The following is a 13,239-nucleotide window of genomic DNA, read 5'->3' on the forward strand; positions in this document are numbered from 1 at the left end:
TGGCATGTACACACTATTAATCAATAAACAAGTAACTCAAAATCTCCTGACACAGGCCTAGCACAGCCCCCCACCAAGGAGTCTGTTGATTAACTTATAACAATTCTCCTATGATTAACTTATAACAATTTCACTACTTTTATCTATAACTATTCTTAAACTCTATAATGAAAACAAGACCACAAACAAGGTTCTAGGGGAATAAGCTGATTGAATGCTTGACTTTTAACAGATCATCTGGAGTCAGTTATCCATCCTAGGGAGTACTCTGGAAATTCCTGAAATATACTGGTACCTGCCTTCAGGCCAGCCCCCCCCCACCCCCCGGCTCAGCTCTAAATCATTTCTACATGATTAGCTCCTGAGCCACATAGGGAGTTCTATCCAGGTCTTTCTACATTCCAACTCACAAAATATTTCAAACTTGCTCTCACAAAATGGAACTGTTTAAAGGCTTACCTATAGGCCTTGCACCTATAAGATTTGCTTTCTCTCCCTGTGTGACTGTAAGAAGTTATGTTTCAAAAACAGGAAGGGTACTTACAGTACCTTCCACATAGCATAAATAACATGCCTGATGTAATCCACTTATATAATGCTCTAGAAGTAGGTGTTGACACACTTGATCAATGTGTGAGAGAGTATTCCTGTCACAGAGGAACTCAGAATTGGCTCATGACAATTTTCTTCATCATCATTGACATACCAGTGTACAATTCATATGTGATTTTTCAGGAAACAAATAACCACCAGTCAACTTCATTCACAGAAACAATTAGGAAGAAAATACTTTTTGAAAGATTTGGCACAGGGGCAGCACCTTTGGCTCAGTGAGTAGGGTGCCGGCCCCATATACCGAGGGTGGAGGGTTTGAACCCAGCCCCAGCCAAACTGCAACAAAATAAAGCCAGGCGTTGTGGCTGGTACCTGTAGTCCCGGCTACTTGGGAGAATGAGGCAAGAGAATCGCAAAAGCCCAAGAACTGGAGGTTGCTGTGAGCTATGACTCCACAGCACTCTACTGAGGGCAAGGAAGTAAGACTCTCTCTCTTAAAAAAAAAAAAAAAGGAAAAGGAAAAAAATGTAACAATGGTCTAAAATAAATTGAGATACACTCAATTGGATAACTCAATTGCATAACTTAAAAAAAAAAAGATTTGGCACAACAACTCTGTGAAGAAAACATAAGAAAATGTACCCATGTTTGCTTCTGTAGCACATATACTAAAATTGGAACGATACAGAGAAGATTAGCATGGCCCCTGCACAAGGATGACATGCAAATTCATGAAGCTCTCCATTAAAAAAAAAGAAGAAGGTGCACCCAAAATGCACATGGTCTCCATAAAAATATACAATGGCAATGAGAAATTACAGTACTATTTATTTTGGACATGGGTTCAATCAAGGACCAGGCATGACAACAAAATGAACAGTTCATACCAAAACAAAAGGAAGAGATACAAGACAGGCAGTGAAAAGCTTACCCCCAAAAAGGCCTTTGCTGCCTTTGTCCCTGTGGGAGAGACTGGAAATATATAAGGCATGCAGTGAATGCAGCAAATCTATCTGTCCCAGCCACACATCAAAAGTAGAAAATACAATAAAAAGAACATGCAGGGAAGTTGCAGCCACACATGAAGAAAAGAAAATATAAGGAAAAGAACATATAGAGAATATGGATAAAATGTTATTACTTGTACAATGATGTGTAAAATATATAGGTTTTTTTGCAAAATTACAGTACTATTTATTTTCAGGTCAGTGAGAGACCCCCACTGGTGTTCACAGCGTACCAGATTGGCATTGGTCTGCAACTGCTATGCACAAACAATGCTATACCAACAAAGGTCAGTCTAAAGACCAAGAGGGTTACTGAGTGACTACTCATGGGTGGCATAAGGTGCAGCATGGACAAAGGGATGATATTCACATTCTGGGCAAAATGGAGCTAGACAGCATGAGATTTCATCACACTACTTAGAATGTCACACAATTTAAAATTTATTGTTTATTCCTGAAATTATCCATTTAATATTTTCACACCACTGTGGCCCTTGAAAAAGAAATCAAGTGAGACTGTTACAAATCAAAAGTGTGTTTGTATTAATTTGCTAGGCTTCTATAAAAAGTACTGAGTAGCTCAAACAACAAAATTTTATTTTCTAACAAATCTGGAGGCTAGAAATCAAAGATTAAAGTGTCAGCGAAATTGTTTCTTCCGAGCCCTTTCTTGCTCACTTGTCAGTGTCAGTCTTCTCCGTCTCTTCACTTGGTCTTCCCTCCATGTATTTCTGTGTTCGAATCTTGTCCTTTTATAAAGACATCACATGAATTAGGGTCCACTCTAGTAACCTTATTTTAACTTAATGATTTCTTTAAAAATCCTATCTAAAGGCTCGGTGCCTGTGGCTCAAGCAGCTAAGGCGCCAGCCACATACACCTAAGGTGGCGGGTTCGAATCTAGCCCAGGCCCGCCAAACAACAATGATGGCTGCAACCAAAAAATAGGCGTTGTGGTGAACGCCTATGGTCCCAGCTACTTGGGAGGCGGAGGCAGGAGACTCGCTTGAGCCCAGGAGTTGGAGGTTGCTGTGAGTAGTGAAGCCACAACACTCTACCCAGGGGGACAGCTTGAGGCTCTGTCTCAAAAAAAAAAAAAAAAAAAAATCCTATCTAAAAATATAGTCACATTTTGATGGACTAGGAGTTAGGACTTCAATACATAAATTTTAGTCAATAAACAAATTTTTATGCCTGCTGACACAATTCAGTCAATAACACTGGACTTGGTGAAAGTAAAGAGTGTGTTAATTATGATTACATTATCCATTTCCTTTCTCATCGAATGCTGGAATCCAAGAGTAAATTCCTAAGTCAGTCTCATTTCCTGGCTCTTTAAATTCATTTCAGTCCTATTTGGAGACACCATATTCTTCTTAGGAAGCCTCATTGTGGGTCTTAATAAATATGTTCATATCTTATTGGGGCCCGTGTGATATCATGACTCTCACTGTCCAAATCATACTTTGGGTAGAGGATCCCTTCTGTTTCTGCAAAGTTATAATAGCAGAGGGGAAGCTTTTCTATTCAGTTTCCACAAAGATCGGTATATGCTGCAAATGTAAAAGGTGGTTATGCAAAAGACAATGGCTATAAAAAGCAAAAGGAAGAAGTTGCTGAAATAAACACAAATTATGCAAGAGTCACATAAGATTAAAAAACAAAACAAACAAGCGAGAAAACAACTAGGACTGGAAGACAAGAAACTGTGCTGAGAAAAAAACAAATCTAGCAATGCTTGGATTACAGGAATCAAGTGACAGGGATAGCAGGTATGCTGACTCCTGTCAGAGAGAGATAATCACTCCCTGTCCCAGGTCCCCCCAGTGAACTGAGGACCTTGAACACAGAGGTGGTGGAGCTGACACCACTAATTGTGTCAAAGCGTGAGGAGTCCCAGGACGTTTTTTCCCAGAATTTAGCCAGGTGTGTGCAACTTCATTGTTGTCAAACTTTTTAGGTCTTTTAAATGGTAGGCCTGAGTGAATTTTATTCTTCCAGTTCTCAGTCTCAGCCCTAACACTATGTAAGGAGAATTTTTTTATTTTGCCTTTTAGTAGATATTTTTTCTTATTGCCTACCTATTAAAAAAATAAATCTTGTTAAAGAACGGTGGGGTTCTTGAAAGCCTGTGGGGTTTGTTGTAGAAGCAAGTTTATTTTCTGGTTCATTTAAGGATAATAAAATTATAGACATAGATCAAAAGTAAAAGTCAAGTCATTCAATCTAGCACAGCCTCAGTCCTGACCTGAGGTTACCAATTCTATTGAACCTATCTTATAAAGTATTCTCACCTTTTACAGATGAAATGGTATTTGTATAAATGAACTTTATAAAATCTAATCTTGACTTCTGCATGGGTAAAAGAATTAGTTAATTTAGAAAAATCAATAAAAATTAAATATAATGTTTGTCACTCTATAAAGAAATTAAATGAATATTCATTTTTCAACTAGGCAGAATATTATATCTGTAATCAATGTCTTCTTTAGCTGTGGCTAACTACTAATCCTTCATTTACCTGAACAGAAACTAAAAATTTACTGCACATAGAATACGGATGACATATAAATGTAAGAACTGCCAAAGCTATGATATTTGTGTACTTTCTAATTACTAGGACAATAAAATTATGTTCTAATAAATATAAAGTTGTGTTATTCATGCTCCTCCTAGCCAAACTTATTTGTGCTTTAATTTTCATTCTTGTTTTCAATTTAACTTAGTCATCTATTATGCTAAATAGCTTTATATATGGTGTAGTATATTATAGTATGTTTTACCTGTTAGTTTCATCTGTGGATTACAGTCATTGGTATCATCATCATCATCATTATTTGCTGTAAAAAAAGATTTTATAGAGAATTATTGCTAGTTTAAGATTCCTAGACCAAGTATTGAAGGATGTGATTTCTTGTCTGGTTACACCACTGAGTAATCTATACCATGAGTGAATAAAAAATCTCAGATGTTACAAGAAAATCATGGTGATTCTTTACTATTATGGACTAATTGTATCTGATAACACTTGTTACTCTGTAACTTTCTTTCCAGCTACCTTTTGTAAGACAACATAACTTTTAAAGAGATGCCTTACCTGCCTATTATTTTAACATGTTTATATCAGAAAATGCATGTTTCATTCCACTTTAGCTATTTGCAATTCAGCACTATATTTTGTAATATATTGATGATAAATTTTAAAAACTAGCAAAGACAATAATGGATAGAACGTTGAATAAAACAAATAGCCTCGTTCTGAATAACTTGAATGAATACAAACAATCAAGAGAGAGAATTTATGATGAGAAGTTCTTGGGATTTCAAAACTTTAGCCTAAAATAACAGGGTTTGTTGTTGTTGTTGTTGTTGCTGTTGTTTTTTGTTTTTGTGCAGTTTTTTTCTTGGCCAGGGCTGGGTTTGAACGTGCCACTTCTGGCATATGGAGCCGGCACCCTATTCCTTTGAGCTACAGGTGCCACCCCTAAAATAATAGATTTAAACAAGATTAAAAGGACTGCTTTAAAAAATTCTTCTTATAAAATTTATAAACCTATACAGAAATTAACAATTTATATTTTATTGTATTTTTCCTCCTAGATTTGTGACTTATGAAAAATCCTTCATTTTTAAAACAAAAACATTACTTTTGGGTGAGGACATTTCTATAAACCCAAACTATTCAATTATTAGGCAAAAGCTGGAACCCATGGCACAAATTGCCTCTCATAGTTAGAATGCTTCTTTTATTTTCAATTACATTCCTTGGGGTGGGTGTAAAGGTCAATGTTCTTAATCTGGTTGGTCATATTTTCAATTTTGATGCATGGCATCAAACTTTGTTAAAAACAACAGAACACTGCATCACACTTCTCCCCTTCAGTTCACTCTCCCTTTTCCCATGGGCTCTGACAAAGTCAGTCTAAGTCTTTTAGAAACTTAGAGTATAAAGAAATACTATTTTTATTGGTATACACTAAACACAATAAAATCAGGTTTATATCCAATGGAAAATAATCTCCCAAATGTTTTAAATAATTTTCATATATAGAAGATATAATTTTAATATTATAAAATTTTGACACACATTTATCCACTTGTTTCTGATTTCCATACTTTTTTCTCTTTGTAATTATTCTTCAATTTTTGCAGATATACCATATTATGTCTTCTCTCTGTTCCAGTTAATTTCTCTGAACAGTGCCTTTCTTACAATGTAGATCTTCATAGCAGTTATATTTTAAAAAATAGAAAAAGTGATTGTAAATCAGTGGTTCTTAACCTTCCTAATGCAGCAATGTATTTTCATTGTTACAAAGGGGTCACGACCCACAGGTTAACCACTACTGTTCTAGACCATCTATAGTTCTATGTTTGTGGCAGTTCCTTTGAGATACAGTAAATGGGTATAACCGCATTATTACCACTTAAAAATTATAAATTATGAATCTTTTTATGTTGTGTGCTGAAACACCAGAGCTTTTCAAAAAACCATTTTTTAATCAAATTTTCTTTTATTGACAGTAGATAATGCCTATTCTATTATTAATTTTTTGGCCTAGAAAGATAGTTTATGTATTTTACCATATCACTGTTCAGTGTAGTTATCAAGTAAAATTCTACAATACCTAAGACCCTTGAACCTGTTTATCTACAGTAACTACTTTATTTGGAGGTTACTAAATCCAAAGTATCTGATTTACATATAAACTGGTGAATTCAACAAATAAATGTATTTGTAGTGAATATAATTAAAACACTTCTTTTGCAAGGGCTTGTTTAGTTAAAATATTCACTTAACCATATGGGCAAAATTTGGATACAAGCCAACATTGATATTTGAAACATCTTTTGTGATATCAATTAGTCATTACTATTCTGACATTAGATGAAACAAAGATCACAAAGTGAATATTCTATGCTTTGAAAAAAATTAACAACCATATAAAAACAAATTACATTTAGCATTGCAATGTACTTTCCTGGCAATTTATCATCTCACTATATCTTTTTATTTTTATTAATTTGAAATATTCAATTTCTTCTTCATTGTTGAAGTTTCTAAGGAATGCTGGCTTTAATGTCATTTGAAAGTAAAACTTTAAATCCCATTCCTATATAACTTGGTACATACTTGTTGAAGTTTAAATCAAACACTACTAATCTTTTGACCCTCTCTCTAGCCCAAATAACTACATTATTTTTTATTTGATCATGAATCATTCTTTGTATCAGCTCAACATTATTTTTGCCAGCTCTTGGGAATAAAATGTATCTTATCAAATTCTATGCTCACTTCCTCCCTCAGACCCTGCCACACTCCTCACTCATCATATATTCATTTATTCTCTTAGTGTTTTATGACTGCAATATAAGTGACAGACACAGGACTGGGCACTAGTAAAACAAAGATGAATAAGACACACTCCTTCCTTTAATATCTATAAGACTCTGAAGGAGAGAGACTTGCAAAGAAATGAGCAAAGGGAGTTTGAAATTTACTGAGAGACAGGTAGGTGCAACATGCTATTATGCCACAGAGAAGGGTTCTATGTCTGGAGAAATCAGGACATGTTTCTGAAAGGATTTTAATGATACCTCAAGGATTTCCAGGTGATGAGGAGTAAGGTATTTCAAGTGAAATAAACATATTGGCACAGATGAATTCCTGCTACTCATTGGGTTATAAACTAGGATCTGCAGACGAAGTGCAGGAGATGAAAAATGAAACATACAAAGAGCTCTAAATACTGAACACTGTGCATGAGACAGATGTTAGGTTACTTAAATAGGTTTTAGCTATTTGTTAATATTGTTAACATTAAATCACTATTATTAATATTAAATCACTAAATTAGTTTAAACTAATAGGAAATAATCAGTATAATTAGGTAAAATATGTGAGAAAAGTCAAAAATTGTTGCACAGCTATTACCATAACCCATGTGATAGATGAGAAGGCCTGATCCTATGCTTTGTCAATGAACTTGAGTAAAGCAGACAGACTATTGATAATTGGGTGATGAATGTTATAGCATTTAGTGACCAATTAATAAAGATGAGATGATGAAACAGAAGAGAGAGCAAAATGACTAATATACCTCTTGGGCAAAAAAAACCCCCCAATTTTGTTTGTTATCTCAGGTAATACAAGGACTTGAGATGAGAAATTCAGAAACTTAGAAAATCAATATTTTTAATTGGATGTAGTAAAATTAATTATGTACATAATGAATTTGAAATCGATTTGGAACTTCCATGTGTTTAACAATATGAATCTCCCATTTTAGAGTGTTTTAGGGGTTTTAATATTTGTGCATTTATTATTTCAATAAATAGGCATTGAAATTTAGTGTTGAACAAGAACAACAGAATTCAAACATTCCATTTGGATAGGAAAAGAGCAATATATGAGAAGTCTAAAAATTAAGTTCATGAACCTCATTCTAGAAAAAGTGCTACATATCTCATTGCTGAATATCACTACAGTCACCTTCGAAGTATTCTTCATGGGAAGCCATGAGCTGATGTCAGTGCCTAATCCACCCTTCAATGCAATGTCTTTTTTTGGAATGGCCATCAGAGTTGTCGTCCATTATGTGGTACCCCAAAACATGCAACAGCAAAAATGAACCCACTCAGCATGACACCACCACACCTCAACACAAACACAGCTGTGAGACATGATATTACCAAGGATATGGAACCTTACCAAGTTGTTTGCATAGTGCTGCTAATGTTATCACATGGTGGCAAGTTCAAAACCTAGTCAGACCTTCATATTATGACAGCTCTGATGAGTGAGAACATGTAATATTTGTCATTCTGTGAAGACAGGTATAATTTTGTGTGATATGCGGAGTCAGAACAGGTGCCTTAGTTCAAGTAGTCAGGAAAGAGAGATCAGAATATCAGATGTCTGTTGAGGGGCTGATCTGAGGGACAGAACACATAAGGGAATAAAGCAAGTAGATTTGCACAGTGAAAATCTGAACCTTAGTCAAGTTAAAAGGTTCTGTGGGGACTCTGGGGTGAGATGGTGAAGCTAGAGGTACAGGCAAAAGGGCAAAAGGGCAAAAAGGCAAAAGACCTTAATTCACCTGGCATTGAATGTGGACTTCCCCAGAGGTGTGGGTTGGGGCACAACCTTAGGGGAGATGGCTTTCTTTGGTTGATTCTAGAGAGGAAATTTTGGACCAATGATTCCATCAGCTGAGAAACTAGGTAATTAGTCCTACAGAGGGGTACATAAAGCAGCATAGCATCCACTATACCAAATAAGACCATAGTCAGTAGGTTGAATTTTTATGATTAATATCTTGAGAATCTATAAAAATATTGCAAGTAGGTTTTTGTCCTAATCTGATACAGTTTTAAAAAGATGTCCCTGGCTACTGTGTATTGAAATTTGGGAAAGGATAGAGGTGGAATATGAAAGAGGAGTGAAGCACCAAATATTTCAACAGTCTAGGGAAGTGATGATGATGGCTAAATCAAGGACAACAGGTACACAGGCAGAATTGGAAGTGAAAACCAGGGAGTGGGAGTGACTGAATCCTCTCAGAGAAAATGTAAAACCAAGAAAGCAAAAGCTAGATCTCTGAAGAATAACATTACTTAAAGCAAACTAGAAGAAGAACTAAAAAAAAAAAAAAGTGGACACTAAGACTTACCAATAGATAAGGGCAGTGGTAAAAGAGAGAAATCATGTAAATGTTAGCAACTTTATGTTTCAACAAAGAGAAAATGATCATTATCAAATGCCTTAGAGAAATTGAACAATATGCAAGTCAGGATTTTCCACTTGAGGAATTTGTCTACTAGTCTTGTATGTGTGGTGGGCTGGGAGACACTATAATAGTTTGAAAAGGAAACAGGAAGTGAGGAAAGGGGTAGCACTAAATAATTTACTGACTATAGTAACTGGAGAGGAAGGAATTTTATTAACATACCAAAAGAGATAGGAAGACATTTTTAAATTTCTTTTTGTTGATTGGGTTTTAAAAAGAAAGATATCCTAGTAAGTTTTGGAAGCATGCACATATACTAATATACCCAACAAAAACCTAGTATACAAAGAGTTGATAAAGAATGGCTTGAAGACAAGGGAACATGTCCACAATCTTCTGTTATAAAGATTTGCTTTGATTACATAAGTATGAAAGTGAAAAGGCCTATAAGTGAACACCAGATTAATACAATTACCTAGAAGTGTAAGACAGAATTGAAAGGGAAAAAACATAAAATAAAGATATCATGTATAACTTACAGTTGGATTTTGAGAAACATTAATGTTTACATTAAAGAAGATTTCAATTATTTTGTGCTAAGATTTGCAATAAAACATCTTTATAAAATATTCAGCCACAAATGAACTTAAAGAGCTGATCCTTACTCTGAGGGGATTTGTGAGGAGACAGAAAATGTGGGCAAAACTTGCCTTTATATATTATTGGTTGTTTTGGCTCCTTTCTTATTAAACTATTTAAGACAAGTAAAAAATCATTCAAAATTTGCATTCGTTCATGGACTCTCTTTTTTCTATTGCTTGATTATTTTCTCAATAGTCAACATTGGCTTTCTATGGTTATAAAACAAACTCAGTAAGAGATATTAGCTCCTACTTGTAAATGTTCATCTATAATTACCATAGTCATTGCATAATTTTATGTGTATATAGAATAAATAGTAAGTTCAATATATGCCTACTAGACAGGGATTAGTATATCCACTCACAGAATTGTATTAAATATTTGTGATTCCCTTTACATGGTTGAGAGCTTACTTATAATGAGACACATGTACTCATGTTAGTATGGCATTTTAATTTTATAATATTTTTAGTAGAACCACTTCTATTGTTTAGCCATATAGAATGTTAAAAGACAGTATCATGAATTGCATAAAGAGAAAAATTGATTTAAAAGAGTCTACGCAAATGATAGAGACTATATTCATCTAGTTTGGCTCTTATAACCTTTAGTGAGCTATTAATAATGACTAAAATTTTAACTGTTTTCTTTCCAATCATTTTTGAGACTTAAATACAACTTATATTTTATAAGTTATAACATAAAGTTTACCTCATTATAAAAGTTTCTTTAATATTAGATATAAAATGCATGGAAGAATGACAGAAAGACCATTACAAATTCTATTTTGGGTATTATAATAGAGATAATATGCTACAATTTAGTTTAATGAGTTGCAATTAAGAAACTGTTTCAAGAGTTGCATGTGATTTCTTTTAATTATTAGTTATTAGTTGTTCCTGCATAAATGTATTTAAAAATCACACTATTTTAACTGTAGTAACTGATGAAAAAAAAAAAAAACTCTTAAAGAAATTCACATTTCTTATGTACTATAGACTAGTAAAGTTTCAAAAGGAAATAAAGTAATTTTCAATTCCCAGTCTTTTCAGGAGATTATTTTTAGGAGAACTACTATTAATACTTATGAAAATGGGAAGACTACATACCTTTATATGAAATTTGGGACTATTTTGACAAAAATCTAAGGCATTTAATACTGAATATTCATCCAAAATGTACTACCATTTTATTTCTCTAGTCAAATATTTAAAATAACAGTTAAGTGAGTGACTCACTGTATTAATTTGCTAGAATACAGAATACCATAGCCTGCGTGGACTATATATAGAAATTTATTCTCTCATAGTTCTGGAAGGTTTATGTTCAAGACTGAGGTACTGGTAAATTTGGTTTCTGGTTAGGTCTCTCTTGCTGACCTGTGGATGGTCGCCTTTTCCTGTGTGTCCTCAGGTCACCTTTCTTCTGCTAGTTCAGGGAGAGAGAGAGAGAGAGAGAGAGAGAGAGAGAGAGAGAGATATTGAGAGATTTCTGACATCTCTTCCTATTTTTATAATGACAAGAGTCCTTTTAAATTAGAACTCACCCTTATGACCTTATTTAAACTTAATTATCTTCTTAAAGGTCACATCTCCAATATAATCACATTCATGCTTTAACATATGAACATTAATGTTAATGTTTATGTTAAAGTACTTTAGGACTTTAACATATGAATGTGGGGGTCACAATTATGTTTATAATGCCATAGCTAAATACCCTTTCAGAGCTGTACAGTGAGAAAATATCCTTATAGAATCCTGTGATAATCAAGACAAGTATTTCTATTTCATCTCAGAGGAAAATCAAAGTTAAGTCAAGTAAGTGTTGTTTTTAGAATTTTTTAAATAAAATACTTTCTACCCTGATTTTAGAGTACACATACCAGATTGCTTTGAAAGTTTAAAATTATATAAAATATAAAAATAATATTATTATATTTCATTTTCTGTTTAGTCCTATATAAACCATGAATTAACCAATTGCAAAAGCTAATAAAAAGTTATTTTTTAATTAAGTCATAAACCATGAATACATCCATGCCTTTGTGGGATTCAATGCATTGATTATTTCTACAAATTGGAGTACTTACATCCTACTAATTAATATAGCTTTCACCTCATTTACTTAATCACAGTAAAGACATTTGTGTTCTATACTTGATAGATTTGACTTGTACCCTTGCAATAAGCTCCATAAATGTGGTCCCACCATTAACCCTCCCTCTATCAAACTTCCCTCTTCCCTTACCATCCTCCACCTCTTCCCCCCTTCATCCTGGGCTATAGTTGTGATTCATCTTTCTTATGAAAGTGTTGAGTGATTATAAATTGGTTTCATAATAGTACTGAGTACATTGGATATTTTTCTTTCCATTCCTGAGATACTTTATTTACTAAGAAGAATATTTTCCAGCTCCATCCATGTAAACATAAAAGAGGTAAAGTCTCCATGTTTTTTAATGCTGCAAAGTTTTCCATGGTATACATATAACATAATTTATTGATCAGTTCATGGGTCGATGGGAACTTTGGCTTCTTCCATGACTTGGCAATTATGAATTGAGCTGCAATGAACAATCTAGTGCAAATATCTTTGTTGCCAAGTGATTTTAGTCTTTCAGATATACACCTAGTAGAGGAATTGCACAATCAAATGGCAGGTCTACATCTAGATCCCTGAGTGTTCTCCAAATTTCTTTCCAAAAGGAATGTACTAGCTTGCATTCCCACCAGCAGTGCACAAGTGTTCCGTTTTCTCCACATCCATGCCAAAATCTGTAGTTTGGGGATTTTGTCATGTGGGCTACTCTTACTGGAGTTAGATGATATCTCAAAGTGGTTTGCATTGATTTGCATTTCTCTGATGATTAAAGATAATGAGCATTTTTTCACGTGTGTATAGACCATGCACTTGTCTTCTTCAGAGAAGCTTCTATTCATGTCTTTTGCCCACAATTAAATGGGATCACTTGTTCTTTTCTTATTAAGAAGTTTGAGTTCTCTGTGGATTCTGGTTATTAGACATTTGTCGGAAATATAACCTACAAAAATCCTCTCCTATTCTGAAGGCTGTCTACTTGCTTTACTTACTGTGTTCTTGGCAGTAGAGAAGCTTTTAAATTTGATCATATCCCAGTGATGTATTTTTGATGTTGCTTCAATTACCCAGGGGGTCCTCCTCATAAAGTATTCTCCTATGCCAACTTTTTTGTGTTTCCCCTGCATCTTTCCAAGAATTTTTATAGTTTCATGTCTTAACTTTAAGTCCTTTAACCAGTGAGAGTCAATTTTTGTTAGAGGAGA

At 34.1% G+C, this 13,239-nt stretch overlaps 1 non-coding gene across 1 annotated transcript; it reads left to right on the forward strand.

The window, feature by feature from the left end:
• The first annotated feature begins 1,203 nt into the window (after window positions 1-1,203).
• Window positions 1,204-1,306, forward strand: LOC111721782. The gene has a single exon (XR_002770798.1). It is a non-coding gene; the product is annotated as a U6 spliceosomal RNA (small nuclear RNA).
• The last annotated feature ends 11,933 nt before the right edge of the window (window positions 1,307-13,239 follow it).

This window comes from Otolemur garnettii, unplaced genomic scaffold (assembly GCF_000181295.1).
Source record: "Otolemur garnettii isolate 467f Iridium unplaced genomic scaffold, OtoGar3 scaffold00183, whole genome shotgun sequence".
In the NCBI taxonomy this organism is placed as follows: domain Eukaryota; kingdom Metazoa; phylum Chordata; class Mammalia; order Primates; family Galagidae; genus Otolemur; species Otolemur garnettii.